The 17037-nt window shown below is 45.4% G+C and overlaps 1 long non-coding RNA gene across 1 annotated transcript; it reads left to right on the top strand.

Moving 5' to 3' along the window:
* Positions 1-1204: 1204 nt before the first annotated feature.
* LOC148442979 (uncharacterized) lies at positions 1205-4101 on the top strand. The gene is made up of 3 exons (XR_015875765.1): positions 1205-1290; positions 1663-1784; positions 3039-4101. It is a non-coding gene; the product is annotated as an uncharacterized LOC148442979 (long non-coding RNA).
* The last annotated feature ends 12936 nt before the right edge of the window (positions 4102-17037 follow it).

Here is a 17037-nt window from a genome sequence, read left to right as displayed (position 1 = left end):
GGTTATTTAAAAGGACTGCACATACAGTATGTTAAAGATGGAAGGAACTGAGGGGCTAAATAAGGCATTGGAACTGCTGTGCTGGTGTCTATTGGGCAGCATGAATCGTGCAGAAATGATATATTGGGGAAGCTTATACTTGGCCATCCCACTCTTGCGTCTCATATATAATTATAGTAGCCCACTGATGCTGGCTGGTGATCACGTACTTTCATGCAAGTGCTACACCACATATGCTACATAAAGGTAAATGAAGACACTAGGGGATATATTTAATAAAGTGAGAATTTTTAGAGGTGGATATGTTGCCCATAGCAACCAATCAGATTCTACTTAACATTTAACTAGAATCTAATAGTTAGAATCCGATTGGTTGCTATGGGCAACATCTCCACTTCTAAAAACTCACTTGAGTAAATGTACCCATTGAGCCCTATTATGAGTATGTTCCAATGCCGATATTCTCGCATTGGTCAATGTTTTTTCAACTTTGCATGCGTTTAAATTTCAGCTTGAGCGTCCCACAGTATGTGGGTACAAAGTCGCAGGACCCAATGATACCTTTGCATGGAATCAGAAATGTATTGGGCATTCCTGAACGGTAACTGGGAGGTGGCTCTTCTGACACAGGAAGATGCATCTTATGGGTGTGTTATGGGAGTTTTGCGGGTGTGTCGCAGGAGGGGTTTTGGAATCAGATGCTTAATTGCGTGCATTGGAGGCCACACTCTGACGGAGAATCTGCACCTAGCAGTGACGCACCAAGCAGTAATGTAGCACCTACAGATGCACAAAGTGGCTGTCTCAGTCCTTGCACATTCCTGCGCACGGCTGTACACCAAGTGCTTATTGTAGAATTAGCATAAAGTCACAGGTGAGACTGTGACAGAAGAGCGCAAACACGTACGCCACTTTGTCTGGCTCAGAATCAGTCCCTAGAGGGAGCAATAAAGTGCACATGGTTAGTGGGGTGATCTGTGACAGTCCTCCTAGTGACTAGCTTCCAGTATCAATACTAATGACACCTAGGCAATAACATCTGCAATGTTTATGTACGCGCAGCAAGAGTTCTTACAGGAAGTGTCTGTGCGGCCTGTTATGCCTGTGTTATACTAATATACTGTGTGTCACTGCATCTTGATCTATTGTTTTTCATGATAGCATTCCCCAGGTCCTGGTTCCTATGATGTAAAATCAGTGTTCGCTTCTGTGAGGCAGTCCTCGGTTCCCTTCCTGACCTCTGCTAAGCGATTTGACAGAAAGTCATGCAGAGTCCTCTTTGGAAGTAATGTAAGTTTATTGTGCATAGAATATAGATGTTCTTTTTATTTCTGCATTACTGGTGCTGACTCGGCCTAAGTTAGCTCTTCCTAAGATTTTGGGTTGCTCTGCACAAACTTACACAGTAACTCCCTGAGATCTATGGGTATTTCGCACTCACATTTACAGCAAGCTTTTTATTTTTTTGCTTTATAGTATAAAAATAGTTTCAAATACTTTTAGCATTTTCCTTCTGTTCGCCACGTTTATGAATATGGACCCTGAATTAGTACTGTCTTCAAATTGAAAGCTTATGTCTTAGACAGAGTATTAGAACCTCCGGATTATCCAGTCCCCTTGTTTCTCACATTCAGTTAATCTACTGTACTTGTCACATTGCAGAACCCAGTCGGCGTTGGTCGATACGATATCAACAAACCCACAAGTGGCAAAACTTACCGATCCGCATTTCTCTCAAAAACCGCACGCTCTTTCTCTGATCGGGAAAAAGAAAAAGCTTTCAAGTGAGTTACAATTTGGTTCTTTTGCATTCAATGGTTAACATACCCTAGTACAGTGGTTCCCAAACTTTGTTTGGTACATGGTCCCCTTAGGTCCTCAGCATTTTTTTCACAGCATCCCTAGGCCAGGGGGGAGCTATTTACTAAGATCAAGTGCATTCCAATCAGCTCCTAACTGCTGTGTTTGAAAAATGACAGCTAGGAGCTGGTTGATTGGTACTTTAGCTTTGTCCACTTTATCTCCATCTAAAGCTTAGTAAATAGACTCCTCCATTAGCTTCGAGGTTCTGTTGGAACCTTGTGCACTAATACAATGTGGGTCCTATGACGGGAATTCCTAACACGTTTTTTCTTGCACCCCATAGAGGTGCAAGCAAGAGTAAGCTAGACTTTTCATCAGTAATAACCTGCTGTGTGCACAGTTGGAACTTCATACTTAAATGAATCTCCCCCCAAAAAAACATAGGGGGAATAGCTGGGATGAGGGACAATGGGAGATATACCCACAAAGGATTGACAGAGAAACAGGTACATATTACATTTTGGAGCTAGAGAGGGACAGATAGGGACACAGAGAGGGAGCAGAGATGCACACAGAGGATGTGACAAACTTGGGTGGGTGGACCAAAGTCAGGGCTGGACTGGTGAAGAAGAGACAACAATGAATTCTCCCATCAGGACAGGAATCTGTGCAGAGCGCTCATTCACCCTTGTTGTATTGGCAGCAAATATTTGGTGCTCATTAACCTCTTCTCACTTTGCTGCACAGAGAAGGAGGGAGGAGAAATGAGAAGACAGATGGGGCTGTACAGCACAGCCACACACAAGTAGTGCAGCCTGTGTAATTGGCTGCACTCTGACGTTCTAAGGCTAACAGGTAGCACATGGCCCAGCCTACAAATATGGTGGCCCAAGTAATTTATTTGCACCCCAGGTACCACAGAACCCAGTTTGGGAACCACATCCTTAGTATAATATATACTAACATGTGATTAGCAACCAGTGGGCTCACTGAGGCTAAAGAGCTCTAGATGCTGCCTTTAATTTATTCAAACTGTACTAGAAAAACTGATTGGTTGCTGAGTTACAGCAACTTTTGTGTTCTGTTATCTGTGCATCAGTCTCAGAAATGTCCCCCTCAGTAGTGTATTGTTTATACATCCTCTTAACATGTAAGTTGTGCCCTACAAGAAGATGGACTTGAATTCTCATTCTGACGGCCATTATATTTTCTAATTCCACTGTTTGTTGTTCTAGGGAACGGATCCAGAGATCACACAGTACTTTGCCTGTTCAGCCATTAGTAGCACCGGCTAATGGTCCTCTACTACAATCTACTACTACATGAGAGAGAGGATGAGGCTTACCGGACATCATTTTGGCAGAGAACTTGAAATGATGGATAATCTAATGTTTTATGTGTTAAGAGGAACTGTGGGAATTAATCATTAACATCTTAATGCAAAAATCTGTCTATTGCTATTAATTGCACACGTTACTCATTTTCATCAGGATAATTGTTATATATAGTGGTCTGTTTCTTATATGTTCCAGGAGATATTCAATAGTTATTACCTCTTGTTATTTTATGAAGCACTCCCAGGTTTTCCAACAGCTCAATTCATAACACTGTCCTTCAGTGTAATTGAGGGATTCAGCATGGATGGGTAAATGAATTAGAGTCCTATGAGGGAGTAGTCACTGCTGTTATCTTTCAATAATAATTGTTGGCAATGATATCCCCCTCCGATTAAATAACTTCACCATTGACACTATAACAGATTTATATTCAACTCATAGGGTGCTACCGCTAATAACTACAACATGATCATGTTCAATGAAATGAGAAAGGAAGTTATACTATGGTGGTGTACATAAGTAACCCACTAATTATATACTGCAATACAAATTTTAATGATATATTAAATAATAATATACTAAAAGCCCAACAAACAAGAAAAAGAGGTAAACAAAGGAAAGCCATAGTAAGTTTTTCAGCGAATAGAACTCACAGTATTATGCTTTAACACACTAGAAGGATCCAATTTAAAAACCACACTTTATATACATGAGTGCCTCCAACTTGAAGTATAAATGAATGACAGCACAGTAGAAGCAGATCTCACTACTTGTACTTATGTGGATGACAAAGGAAACGAATCTGAGGAATCTCCTAGTGGTGCAGGACATAACCCTGCTCTCTGGTAGGAAGATGTGCACTACTATGGTTGGAGAGAACAAAGATTTTATGCAGGGCTATATTTTATTGTTGTAAATGTGAGTGTTTTTTATGTGAAAAATATATCTGTAAAAGGCAGAATACCAGATCTGTTGTTTCCCTTCATTTTCCACCACAATCGCAACCAGAACCAGAACCAAACCCACCACTTATTAAATGTACCCCATGGTCTATAGAGGAGATAGTTCTCCTACACAAACTACAGGGTCAATGCAGAGTTGAACGCAACTCTACCGCAGATGCTCCCTCTTTACGTGCATGGAAAAGGATGCGTATGTTCGCCTGGAAGCAGAGCTGTACGCATCTGTGCTCTGCCCTGCCCACTATCCATATGCGTAGCTTATTACTTATCAACATCAGCTCACACGTGCACCAGCCTATACTTGGGGTAAAAGAATTGTCTGAATTAGCTGTATTTACGCTTCCATCCAACTTTGTATAGCCTGCAATTATGCACTGTAAGGAAATGCAAATATTCATACCACATAAATTGATATACAATTAATTAAAAAGGAGGACTTATGACTGTTAGAGGGAAATTAATCAGACCCTCTAAAGTAGGGGTGGGCAATAAGCGGCCCCCCAGCTGTTGTAGAACTACAAATGCCAGCATGCCCTACTAAAACTGTTACAATGCATGCTGGGATTTGTAGTTTAACAACAGCTGGAGGGCCGCTTTTGCTCTAAAAAGAGTGGACAAGTGAAGTTGCCCATAGCAACCAATCAGCTCCGAGGTAGCATTTATCTAGTATATTCTATAAAATGATAGGTAGAAGCTGAGTGGTTGCTAAGCCCAACTTATCCACTCTTTAGAATGTTTGATACATCACCCCCCAAGTCATCTACTATAGCATACACTACACACATCACATATCACACACAGAGTTGTGGAGGCTTACGCTACTTCCCACAAGGTTGCCTTATAATTACATCTTTCTCACTTTCCTGTACCTCTGTTCAATTCTTTTGTATTTTTTTCCCTAGTATTTAAAGCTCTAATATAGGTGGCGTGATCCTGCAAGTCATATTGTAGGACATCAGAGCACCCATGAAAGTGTTACAGGAGCACAGAAGAGAGATATATGTGGAATCTTTAATAACTAAATGTGCGAAAGTTGTAATATTCTGTTAAAAGGACTTACAGTTTGATGTGGTCTTTGATGGAACCAAGTAAACACCTGCTGTCACAGCACCAGCAATATACCCACTTTCTACTAGTAGTTTGTGCTGGCTCACATGGGGGATGGGTCTAGTGAATACCCCAGTATGGAACAGGGCCACCCTAAGGACATAATTTGCTTTGTTGTGAGCTATGCACATTCTGTGGCCCCCTGGCTCCTCCAGGCAGCAACTGAGAAGTTTGGGCCGAGGTGACAATAGAATCATGAGACATGTTGTTAGGGATAGGCCGGGGGTCAGGAGCTGGCAGCACAGCACTGGGAATCAGTACACAAACCAAAAGTCAGTCATTAGCAAGTGTAGGGTTCAAAGTTGTACGCTAATCTGATGTTCACGCAATTGAGCGATTATCGATGATCTACGCATGCGTCACAGCCACAATGAGCACACGTGGCGATTGAATTGCGATTACGGTGCAGTGATTTGCAAGTGATGGACAGGAAGCGAACATTTTGTGGGAGGTAACTGGGAGTGTCAACTAAAATGGAGGTATGTTTCGGGCGGTTCTCCAGCTGTGTCTGTGATCCAGTACGCAGATAACATGGCTCTGGTGGACATTCTGATTGGCCAAAAACTCACTCAGGGAGTCGATGTTTGCATTATCTGTGTCCGATGCAGCGAATGTGCACGCAATTGCGGCAGGTGTGATGGCTCAGGTGGGCATCTCAGTACAAGTCCCGGCCGCTGTGCCATTAGCATATTCTCACAAATCCTCAACTGTGAAAATCTCATCTGTGGCAGCAATAGCGCACAGCTCTGAGTCAGCATTCATTCATAGATCTCCGGGGAGCCAATACATGGAGTAATGACCGGTAATCATCAGAGACGAGATGGAATACAGCGAGACCTGCAGGAATGCCAGGCTTGGTACTGTCAATAAGAGAGAGGTTATTTCATTTAATAAATAAAATTATCCACCATCCATGCGCTTTACCGTCGCAAAACGGCATATAGCATCCGCCTGCATCGTAAATCTCTTCTTCCACCAGATAGAGATGAGAGGATACTTGTGATGTGGGCACTCCTGTAACTGCCTGATATCACATCGCATAGAACTGAGGGCCTGATTCAGATCTGGTCGCAAGCGCTGAGCGCTCGCAACGGGGTCGATGGTGGCCCACAGCGCATGCGCACAACGGAGCCAGCTCCGTCGTGCGCATGCGCGAGACCCGGCTAGTGACAGGCACTCCGTCGCTAAGGGTCTTGCAACAAAGGGGGCGAGCTGTCAATGTTGAGTGACAGCTCGCCCCCTTTGGTGGGCGGGCCGGGGGGGTGGCTGCCCAAACGGAGGCGTTCCCATGAGAACGCCTGTCGTTTGGGGGCAGCCCCACTGACATCACTTGTGATGTCAGTGGAGAGATTCCGTCTCTGTTAGAGCCGAAATCTCTCTGGGGCTTGCGGCCACGAGACCCTACCACAAGGGTCTCATCGCAAGCCCGATGGTCGCGATGGTCTTGACCATCGCGACCCTCATCATGGCCGCTCGCTGTAGCTGTGGGTGGTCACCCACAGCTATGCGAGCGGCCAGGAGGCCGTTCTAAAAAAAAAAAAAACCCCGGCCCTGATTCAGAGCGAGCGCTTTCAGAGCGACCGGGTCTGAATCAGGCCCTGAATTCCCCCCAAATTACTTCCCAGAAGTTAAACACCACAGCTCTAGAGCAAAGCAAAGATAATTAGCAGTTTAATCTCACTTTAAGATGATGAGCAACTGCATGGAAAGTCATATGGAAAGACTGAGCTGTACGCAGATAACAGGCAGATATAGATGTAGATGCGAGAAGATCACCCAATGAAATGTTTCTCTCACTGCACAATGAGAGATTCTATAATTATGGAAGTTACTAAACATAACAAACAGAGGTAACGGGCCTTACTCCGAGGTGGAGGCAGGAAGGTAGCGGCTGTAGGGTAATGCTGCGGCGGATGTGTGTTTTATAGAGAAGCTCACCGGCTGCAACGCGAATCCATGGCCGCACCATTGGACCTGCAGTGGGTCCATGGCTGCCAGTGTCACGGGCATGACCGCTGCCGTGAGCCCCCACCCCACAGTCATCGCCCAAGAGCCCCACTGCAATTGCATGGATCTTTATGCAATATTGATCTGCGATCCCTACTGGTAACCATCAGGACACACGTGTAGTGCTTCTCGGACGCATGCGCAATTGTGCCCAATGCTTTGCTCTGAATCGGGCCCACGGAATGATTTGTACAGGCAGATGCTGTAAGTATATTGGTGTACGAGCATTGCTCATATGCATTTCATAAATAGTCATAGGTGGCTACACACAACTCAATATTTATTATGACATAATAAAATATAGAGAAACAAACAAAGCACTTGATTAAACCATTATGCTTGTTGGCACTTCCCAATACACAAACATTACCATTATTTGGTTTCACATTTCTGAAAAAAAAAAACTCACATTCAGCCCCGGATAGAAATTCGGTCTTCATTTCCCAAACTTGTGTTCCGTTTTGGACCTCTTATCACAATTATTATGTCTAAATTACATGGGTCCTAAAAATCTGTGGCGTTGGACAACAATAGGTTACTCTGGGACTGCCAAGGTGTAATTGCACAAGGTTGTACAAGGTGCAGCTTCTAAAGAGTCTTTGCGTCAGTGATGGCACAATATTAGGCTCAGAGCCCCTACAAGCGGCTGGGAAAAGGCTTGTAGTATGGGTTTTTGTATACAGTCCATTTCTGTAGCTTATGTCTTTTGCCATCAATGACGTGCGGCTTTACAGATTTTATTATACACCTCTGGAAAAGCGTTTTTGCAGTTCAGTTTCTCTCGCAGCTTCTGATACAAAGAAGAGTCAAACATCTCCCAGAATTCATCACGGCTCATGTAACAGTCTGCATACAGCATTTGGAAGCTGAACAGAGAAAGAAATAATTATCATTTGGAGGCAAATAAACAACTACAGGATGTAAATATGCATTTGGTCTGCTTGTATATGCGCACCAATGGCCTGTGTCAGAAACGGATGGAAATCATACAGTTGCCGCGTCTTTGTACTCAGCAGCTGTGTGATAATAGACTAATGCCACAGGAGGCGTCTTCTGTAAATAGACGTCACCTGTAGGCTTCTCTGATTCGCTGATGCATCCGAGGACGTTACCTGTTGCCACCCCCAAATGCCAGCAGCAAGTCAATCATGCTGCAGCATGTGGGGCACTGCAAGCAACATCACAGCCCCAGATCTGCGCATGCGTAGTGCGGTCTCTGCGCAGATCTAAAAACATCAGAGATGTATGTAAACGGGTTTCCGTACATCTCATGAATCAGACCCCAAGTAAATTAATGTTGCAACATCAGTTAAAGCACCAGTTAAAGCAACCACAGGAGGGTTATAATAAACAAATCACACTCTATGCTTCCGGCAGCTGTACAACAGATGCTACAGCAATTAGGGGCCTATTCATCATCGGAGGCCGCATGGCCCCTGATGATTAAGTATTGATCTCGCTGCAAGGGATACTTAAGTATCCAACTCGCAGCGGGGAAAACTTAATTCATCATTTCTTCGGTGCGGGGACAACTGCTCTGAAAGGCAACTGTCCCCTCGGTTAGTATCGCAACTAGAGAAGTAGCTGCATTACTTACCTCCTCCACGTTGGCGCGGCTACGCATGTGCAAAGGTAGCGAGAAGGCGGCAGAGGGATCCGCTTGGATCCCTCTTCGCATCCCCGGAACTCCTTCCCATAGGAACCCATATGAAGGAGCGGGGGATCAGAAAACTAGCGCCATCTGAACATGGCGCTTGTTCTTGCAAGCAAGTTCCAAAAAGTTTTCGGAGTTTGCTGAATATCAGGTGGCCCATTTGGGACCCCTAATGATGAATGGCCCGGTAACTAAAATATGCGGAAACTAGCGTTTCCACATGATTACCGGGCCATTTATCGATGATGAATAGGCCCCAAAATTCTATCCATTTCCTCAATAGGCAGATCAGTGATTAAGGGTAAAATAGTGTAGTATTGCACATTTGTACTGGAATAATATAGTTTTTTGTGATACTGACCAAATAAGTCCAGGCAAATAATACAGGTAAAGTAACTGCCCAATGAGGCTACAACTGGAATTTATATCGGTAACTTACCCATGAGCATCTCTGACAAACATTTCTAACTGGCGCATTGAAGCCTTGGCATCAAAGTGCTTTGTCTTGGGTTCCCCATATGCTCCAATATCTACATAGGCTCAGCCTCATTGCCCTTGGGATGTACCATGCCTGGCTGACTTGGTAATATGAATGGACAAAGCCAAAGTGGGTAAACCTGTAATAAAGAAAAGAACATATGCCTCAAAATGTAATATACAGTTACAGAGCAGAAAGATAAATGTGCTGCAACCTGGGACTCAGGAGTCCTGACAAAAGCCCAAGAACCACGGTTTATTACCCTAGATTTACATGATTTAAAACCCAACAAAGGGGCTGATACAGGGTTAGGAACAAAGCAAAAAAAGGAATTTGAGCCTTGGAAAACCACATTGCACTGCAGACAGGGCAGATTTAGGGCCTGATTCAGAGCCGGTCGCTATTTGCGGTCGTTCGTTCAACAAAAAGGGGTGGCTATTCAAATGAACCGTTCGCTCTTTGCGGTCTGTTCACGCCTCTATGTCTGAACGAGCGAACAAAACTTGCGGTTGTAATTTTGAAAGAGACGCCCCCTGGCCGCTCGCATCATACGTCATGTCTGCTATTTATTAGATTAATCGAGTACATCGACCAGCGTATGAACTGTTTGCTATTCTTGTGGCTGGTGTTTGCTACCACAAATTTGCGAGCAGTTCTGGCTATAAAATAACCCAGTGACGTGGTCAATGACGCTCCAGTATTAATTATGCACACCCTTAAAACACCCGTTTTGACCTTTAAGCACGCCTGCGTTCGGATCTCCACTCCCCGTTTTCAAGCACCTTCCCCTGTTACCACCCACAAACGCCTCCTCCTGTCACTCATTAGCAGGCATTCGCTATTTAGCGAACAAACGATTTTCAGCCGCACTGACTGGTTCGCGCATGCGTATAACGATCCGTACGCATGCGCAGTTGGGCAAACATCGCTCGGAGCGAACGACCGGCCGCTTACGAGCGGCTCTGAATCAGGCCCTTAATCTGCAGAGAGATTTAGGGGTAAAATGTACTAAAGGTCGATTTTAATTCTAAATCAATCAAGATTGATTTTAGGGGCTAAATCACACATCTACTAACACTGAAAAATGTATATAAAAAATTGTCTGTTAGTAAATATGTGATTTAGTCTCTGAAACACAACATCGATATTGATCGATTTTTTTAATAGATTAAAAACGACCATAAGTAACTTTGGGGGTCATTCAGACCCGTTCGCGAGCAAAGGACGCTCGCAAACGAGTCGATGTTGCCCCACTGCGCATGCGCACGATGGAGGGAGCTCCGTCGTGCGCATGCGCGAGACCCGGAGAGCGACGGGCTCTCCATCGCTCCGGGTCTCGCACCAAAGGGGGCGTGCTGTCGATGTTGATTGACAGCACGCCCCCTTTGGTGGGCGTGCCGGGGGCGTGGCTGCCAGACGGAGGCGTTCCCATGGGAACGCCTACCGTCTGAAGCCGGCCCCACTGACATCACTAGTGATGTCAGTGGAAGCGATTTTGGCTCTGATAGAGCCAAAATCACTCCAGGGCTTGCGGCAGCGAGACCCTACTGCAGGGTCTCTGTCGCAAGCCCGATGGTCGCGATGGTCTTGACCATCGCGACCATCATCATGGACGCTCGCATAAGCTGTGGGTGGTAACCCACAGCTATGCGAGCGTCCATGAGGATGCTCCTAAAACAGGTAGGAGGGCCCTGATTCAGAGCGTTCAGCTCTGAACCAGGCCCTTTATCCCCTAGTTGGGAAGAGCACGTGCTAGCTCAAATTTAAATTCCAGTGTAAAAACAAAATTGCTCCTGGACATAGCTGCATCAAGCTCAACTCATAGGGCCTGATTGATCACGAATCGCAATTGCAACCACGTGCGCAGATTGGTCGATGGGGCGTACTGCACTTGCGTATGAAACGCCGTGTGCGTGATAGCATTGTGATCGCACAGTGATCACCCACGCAGAAAGAAAGCCATCGCAGAGTGAGTGATGGAGGTCAGTGTTTGGGGGTGGTGACGTGGGAGTGGTCGGAGAAACGCAGGCGTGCCAGTCCTTTTGAACGCCGTTGCATGGGCGTGCATAAATTAGCCACTGCGAAAGCATACGCAACTTGAGTACTCACTGCGTGCAATGCGGATAGCAATTTCCGAGTAAGGTCAGACCTGCTGTAATTGTGCGTGAGGGGCCGATGTTACTCGATGTTCCCAATGTAGACACAGGACTGCAAGGTATTACAGATGTGAGATAGTGGTAGTGGGCATCTCTATGCTGGCTGTACGACGGCTTTGCGATTGCATTCATTAGCATATTTTCACAGCAGACATGTGTGTGTAATCGCAATAGCGATCCGTAGGGAATCAGGCCCTTAGTCTAGAATTCTTGACACTAAAGCCAGGTACACATTACCCGACCCGCCAATGCGACACCTGATGGTACGATTGGAACGATATACCGGGCAGTTCGTACACACTGCACTATCCGGTGTCCCACCGACCGATACATTGTTCACCCTCTTGGCTTCGGCAGATGGCTCGCTCCATCTGCCATACATGCACGGTCAACGGAATGACCCCCATGTCGCTGTGCAGGGGTGCGCATAGTGCATACACGCTACACGATCCAGATGATATGTCCGTCCAATTCGCCATATCCTCCGAGAAATCGTCTAGTGTGTACCCAGCATTAGGGGTATATTTGCTAAAAGTTGATTTTAATTGATTTCGAAAATCACTCAAAATAGATTACCATCGATGTTGTGTGTGGGGCTAAATCACACATTTACTAATACTTAAAAACACAATAAAAATGTTGATGGATTTTGAATGATTTTCAATCGATTAAATATGATCTTCAGTAAATATACCACTAACACTGACTACAACTGAAATGAAATACAAACAGGATATACTGTATGTAGAAATATTGCACCAAAGATCCATCAACATGATAAGCTCTCACTAATATCTAAGTATATCACATTTAAAAGAGTTAGCAACAAATCAGGCTACAAATAAACACAGCAGCATTTGAGTCTTGCACACATGACGTGTTCAATAGTAGGAGTTATAGAAGCAGTTTCGGACTGGTCGGGGACCTTGCACTTTACAGATGCATGTGCCTACTATCTATAACCAGTCTCCCAGTGCTTCTTCCTCCCAATTGTCCTGCCACATCAGCCTGCATATGGACCGGACCAATGGTAACTACCCAATGAGGATGGTCTCCTGTTTGTTTCTTACCTACTCAGGGAAGGGTTTTGTCCTTTTACTCTGACAACTAGAAAGCCTAAATCATTTTAGTGATCTACAGGATTGTCTTGAGCCTTAATCCTTGCTTGATGCAGATAATGGCTGTGACAAATGTCAGAGTAAACTACCTGCAGATTAATCAGGACTTTGTCCTGCCTGTATCCTCCTGCAGTCCTGGATAGCAACCCAGGGCAACCTGCCTTCCTACTATAGATAAGGGAATGATTTAGCAGAGAGTCTTCTCCAACAGCTAACAGGCTACAGAGTGTGGCTCTATTGGGGCCTAGTAGACAGGGCAAGCAGAACTCCCAGCGAAAATTGGACGTGTGTTTAAAAGGTGGAGGTAATTCCATCTCTGGGTGGTGGGGTGCAAGTTCCACCACTGTCCACATTAGGGGTGTCGCACACAATTTTTTTTTCTTTCTGGAAAGGGTTCAGACTCTGGGATCCGATATATTTCAGGTTTTCAGTGCATGAGGGTTGTCAAAACCCAGGTTTCAGCTGACCTCCAATGTCCATTCCTTACTAGCCTCACTTTCTCACAAAATATTAAGTATTCCTTCCTGTGGTAGCAGGAGGGGCACCATCTGTCTACAGGTGAGCCATTACCAACAGTGGCGTAACGAGGCCAGGGTGAGCGGGGCACGTGCCCTGGGTGCCATGACAGGCCCGGAAGAGAGGAGCGCCGCCGGCCAGGGCAATGTAGAGTGTGTAGATGTGCTACACACTGGGATCGAGTGTGTGATTCCAGCACCAGCAGTCCAGTGAGAGGTGTCCCCAGTGGGACACATCAGTGGCCGGCGCTGGGACAGTGGACCTGATTCAGCGGGCGATCACAGCTGTGAACGCTAATTGGCAAGCATTTGGCTAATGCTTGCCAAAGCACCGCCGACATAAAGACTCCCACTGCTGCTATCTCACATCCGTCCACTGTCGGTCTTCTGTATAAACATCGGTACCATTGATGCACATCGACCACTCACGCAGCATTTACAGCTGGTCTGACCTGATGCAGACACTGCAAGTGTCTTAGCACACAGTGGGCTCTCAAGCTGCATATGCAATCGCCGTGGCTGATTTAGCAGAAGAATGCAGCAGAGGACTGGAGAGTGGGAAAGTAAAAGAGCTAACGAAGCTCTCCACTGCAGCCTCTCCCGCCAGACAGGTAAGCCTTCTATGAGGCCTTCCCGTCATTAACCCCTGCCTAGACCACCAGGTTGTCGGGCACTAGACCCGTGGTTGTAATCAGGCCTTAGGTCTGTGGCACTGATTAGTGGGCATCAGGCCCATGCTCCTGTAAGTGACCTTGGGCAATAGGACCAGGCCACAAATTTTTTTGGAGGGGGCGCCATTTTTCGATTTGCACTGGGCGCCTAAACTCCTCGAACACCCCTGATTACCAATTCCTAACTGGTAGGGAATAATCATGGAAGACTGTTTCAAGGATTGTGGGACATAACGTTTTGGGGCAAGAAAAGCATCCAAATCAGATCCAGTAGTCTGAACATTTAAAAAAAAAATTTTTGCAAAACAATAAAAAAAAAGGACACAGAGGAAATCATTTATCAATAACAAAAATGTATTTTTTTTGAAGCTTGCCATATTCTCTGTACATTGCAGTAATAATTGTTTAGAACTCACATTAATCTCCTTGTGGAAAGCAGTGATGGATTTTTGTAGGCATTTCATGGGAACAAGCATATCCTGAACCACGTGGTGCTGCTCATACAGCCTTCGGATGGTCTCGCCCTGGGTGAGCTTTAATAAGGAGATTTTTGGAGGAACCATCCAACCAAACAGGTACCGGAACACTGGGTGATTACCAAAAGGAATTATGGCCCTGATTCAGAGCCGGACGCTCTGACCAGAGCGCTCGCTCTGAATCAGGGCCCACCTCCATAATTATGGAGCGTCCTCCTGGACGCTCGCATAGCTGTGGGTCACCACCCACAGCCTATACAAGCGTGCAGGATGATGGTTGCGATGGTCTTGACCATCGTGACCATCGCCAGTGCGACCAGAAGCCTGTGGTTGAGTTTCTCAACCGCAAGGCCAGGAGTGATTTTGGCTCTATCAGAGCCAAAATCACTCCCACTGACATCACTAGTGATGTCAGTGGGGCCGGCTTCTGACGGTAGGCGTCCCCTTGGGAACGCCTCCGTCTGGCAGGCATGCCCCTGGCACGCCCAACAAAGGGGGCGTGCTGTCAATCAACATCGACAGCACGCCCCCTTTGATCAGACACTACGAGCGAAGGAAAGTCCTTCGCTCGTCGCGTCTCGCGCATGCGCACAATGGAGCTCCCTCCGTCGTGCGCATGCGCAGTGCACACCATCGACCCACTTGCGAGCGGACAGCCACTCGCGAGTGGGTCTGAATCAGGCCCTATGTCCTAAAACAAAGGGAGAACAAAAAGAAAAGTTTATTACAAATTTTTTGACACACGGTTAATAAATAATTTATTAATAAACGATAAAGCTCTTAATACTTCTGTAACGTTTTGGAACAGGCGATGTTTATCGACATGATATTACAAATCTAGTCCTACTAGCAGCACTGGTACAATCCTATCTTTCTAGAGCACTTGTGCACTGGCGGAGCTGGACACCTACCTGCAACTCCCAGAAGATACTCCGTGTGTGTCTGTGATAGTAATGCCGTAGGGGGATGTACTCTGTTCCACTTCGGTTACTCTTCAAATAAGACTTAACATGTTGGAAAAACCAAGGTTTCCAATAATTTCCAATATTATTGATCTTTAAAATGAAATAAAAAAAAGTTAAGGATTAGGTTTGGGTCAAAAAATAAGACAATTTATAAAAGAATATTAGATATGGGAAATCCCTAAGCAAAACATTACAATATGCTGGTATTACACCTCTCCAATGTTGAAGTAGACAGGACCCGATTCAGAATTAAATGTGAGTCAGTTTCACAGACAGATCTTACAATTTTTAGCAACAGGAGCTGAAATGTATCTATAGGTGATTCTGGGCCATGCAAATCTCAGTCACGTTTTACTAGAGGTTGAATGGGTGTAACTGGGTAGCAATTGGGCATTCGCATGTAGACGAGGTTTACAGAGGGGCGTGTCGTTGGCGTATATGCAGAATTGTGATCTAAGCAGTGTTGAGCATTTGCAGAGGTCCATCTGATAGCAGACGGATCTTTTACACCATTTATAGGACTGACGCTGATAGTGATGACGGCTACGTTCACGGTAGGATGGATAGGTGCAGTCGTATAGATGCGCCCAACTCTGAATATGGGACAAGATCCGGATTTATCTCCGGGCACACAATGCAGCTGCACTTGCAACCAACTAACATTAACTCTAAAACAAGTCCACAGTGAGTACATTTAACAAGTACATAATGGTAACCCATTCATAGTCATTGGATCTCACAAATAGTCATTGTAAAGCAATTCTATAAGCGGCTTTAAATTGTCAGAATACCCTTTAATAATTGTAATGCTCTCTCTGCATTGACATGTAGGATTTACTAAGAAAGCAGAGGCAGAAACTTGGGGGTAGATTTACTAAAACTTCTAAAAAGTGCAGGTGTTGCCTGTAGCAACCAATTAAGAGTGTAGCTATCATTTAACTAGTACATTGTTGGTTTTTCTGCGCCTATGCTATTATTAACCTCAATAACCTTAATTTCCACTCATTTCCAGTCTATTCTGAACACCTCATATCTCACAATAGTGTTTTTATGTCCAAAAGGTTGCACCGAGGTAGCTGGATGACTATGCTAAGCGACACGAGTGGGCGGCACAAACACATAGTTCATCTAGGAGTGACACTGCAGTGGCAGACAGGATGGCAGTTTGAAAAACTAGGCCCCAAACAGTACATAATGCACCCACCCACATAATGCACCCACCCACCCTTATGTTGTATAAACAGGACATGCATACTTTAACAAACCAATCATTTCAGCGCCAGGGTCTGCCACAAGACTGTGGCTGAAATGATTGGTTCGTTTGGGCCCCCACAAAACAAGCTGGCAATTAATCTGTCCCTGCACAAACTGGCTCTACGGAGGCAAGATGTCGTCCTCATCCTCCTCATCCACCGATTCCTCACCCTCTTCAGTGTTGTGTACATCCTCATCCTCACAGAGTATTAATTCGTCCCTGCTGGAATCCACAACCACAGGTCCCTCTGTACGTTCTGGAGGCTGGTCTCCCTGGAAGAGTTGATAATTCATTTTATGAACATCTTCTTCTCCACATTTTGTGGAAGCAACCTCCTACGCCTTTCGCTGACAAGGTTCCCGGCTGCACTAAACACTCTTTCGGAGTACACACTGGAGGGGGGGCAACTCAGGTAAAATAGAGCCAGTTTGTACAGGGACCTCCAAATTGCCTCTTTTTCCTGCCAGTACAGGTACAGGACTGACATGCCTACTTGGATGCTGTCACCGATGTAATCCTTTAACAGACAGACA

This window comes from Taudactylus pleione, unplaced genomic scaffold (genome assembly GCF_031769625.1).
Source record: "Taudactylus pleione unplaced genomic scaffold, aTauple2 ptg001373l, whole genome shotgun sequence".
NCBI classification, from domain to species: domain Eukaryota; kingdom Metazoa; phylum Chordata; class Amphibia; order Anura; family Myobatrachidae; genus Taudactylus; species Taudactylus pleione.
Note: the sequence above shows the minus strand (reverse complement) of the source record. Positions and strands in the feature narration are given on the sequence as shown.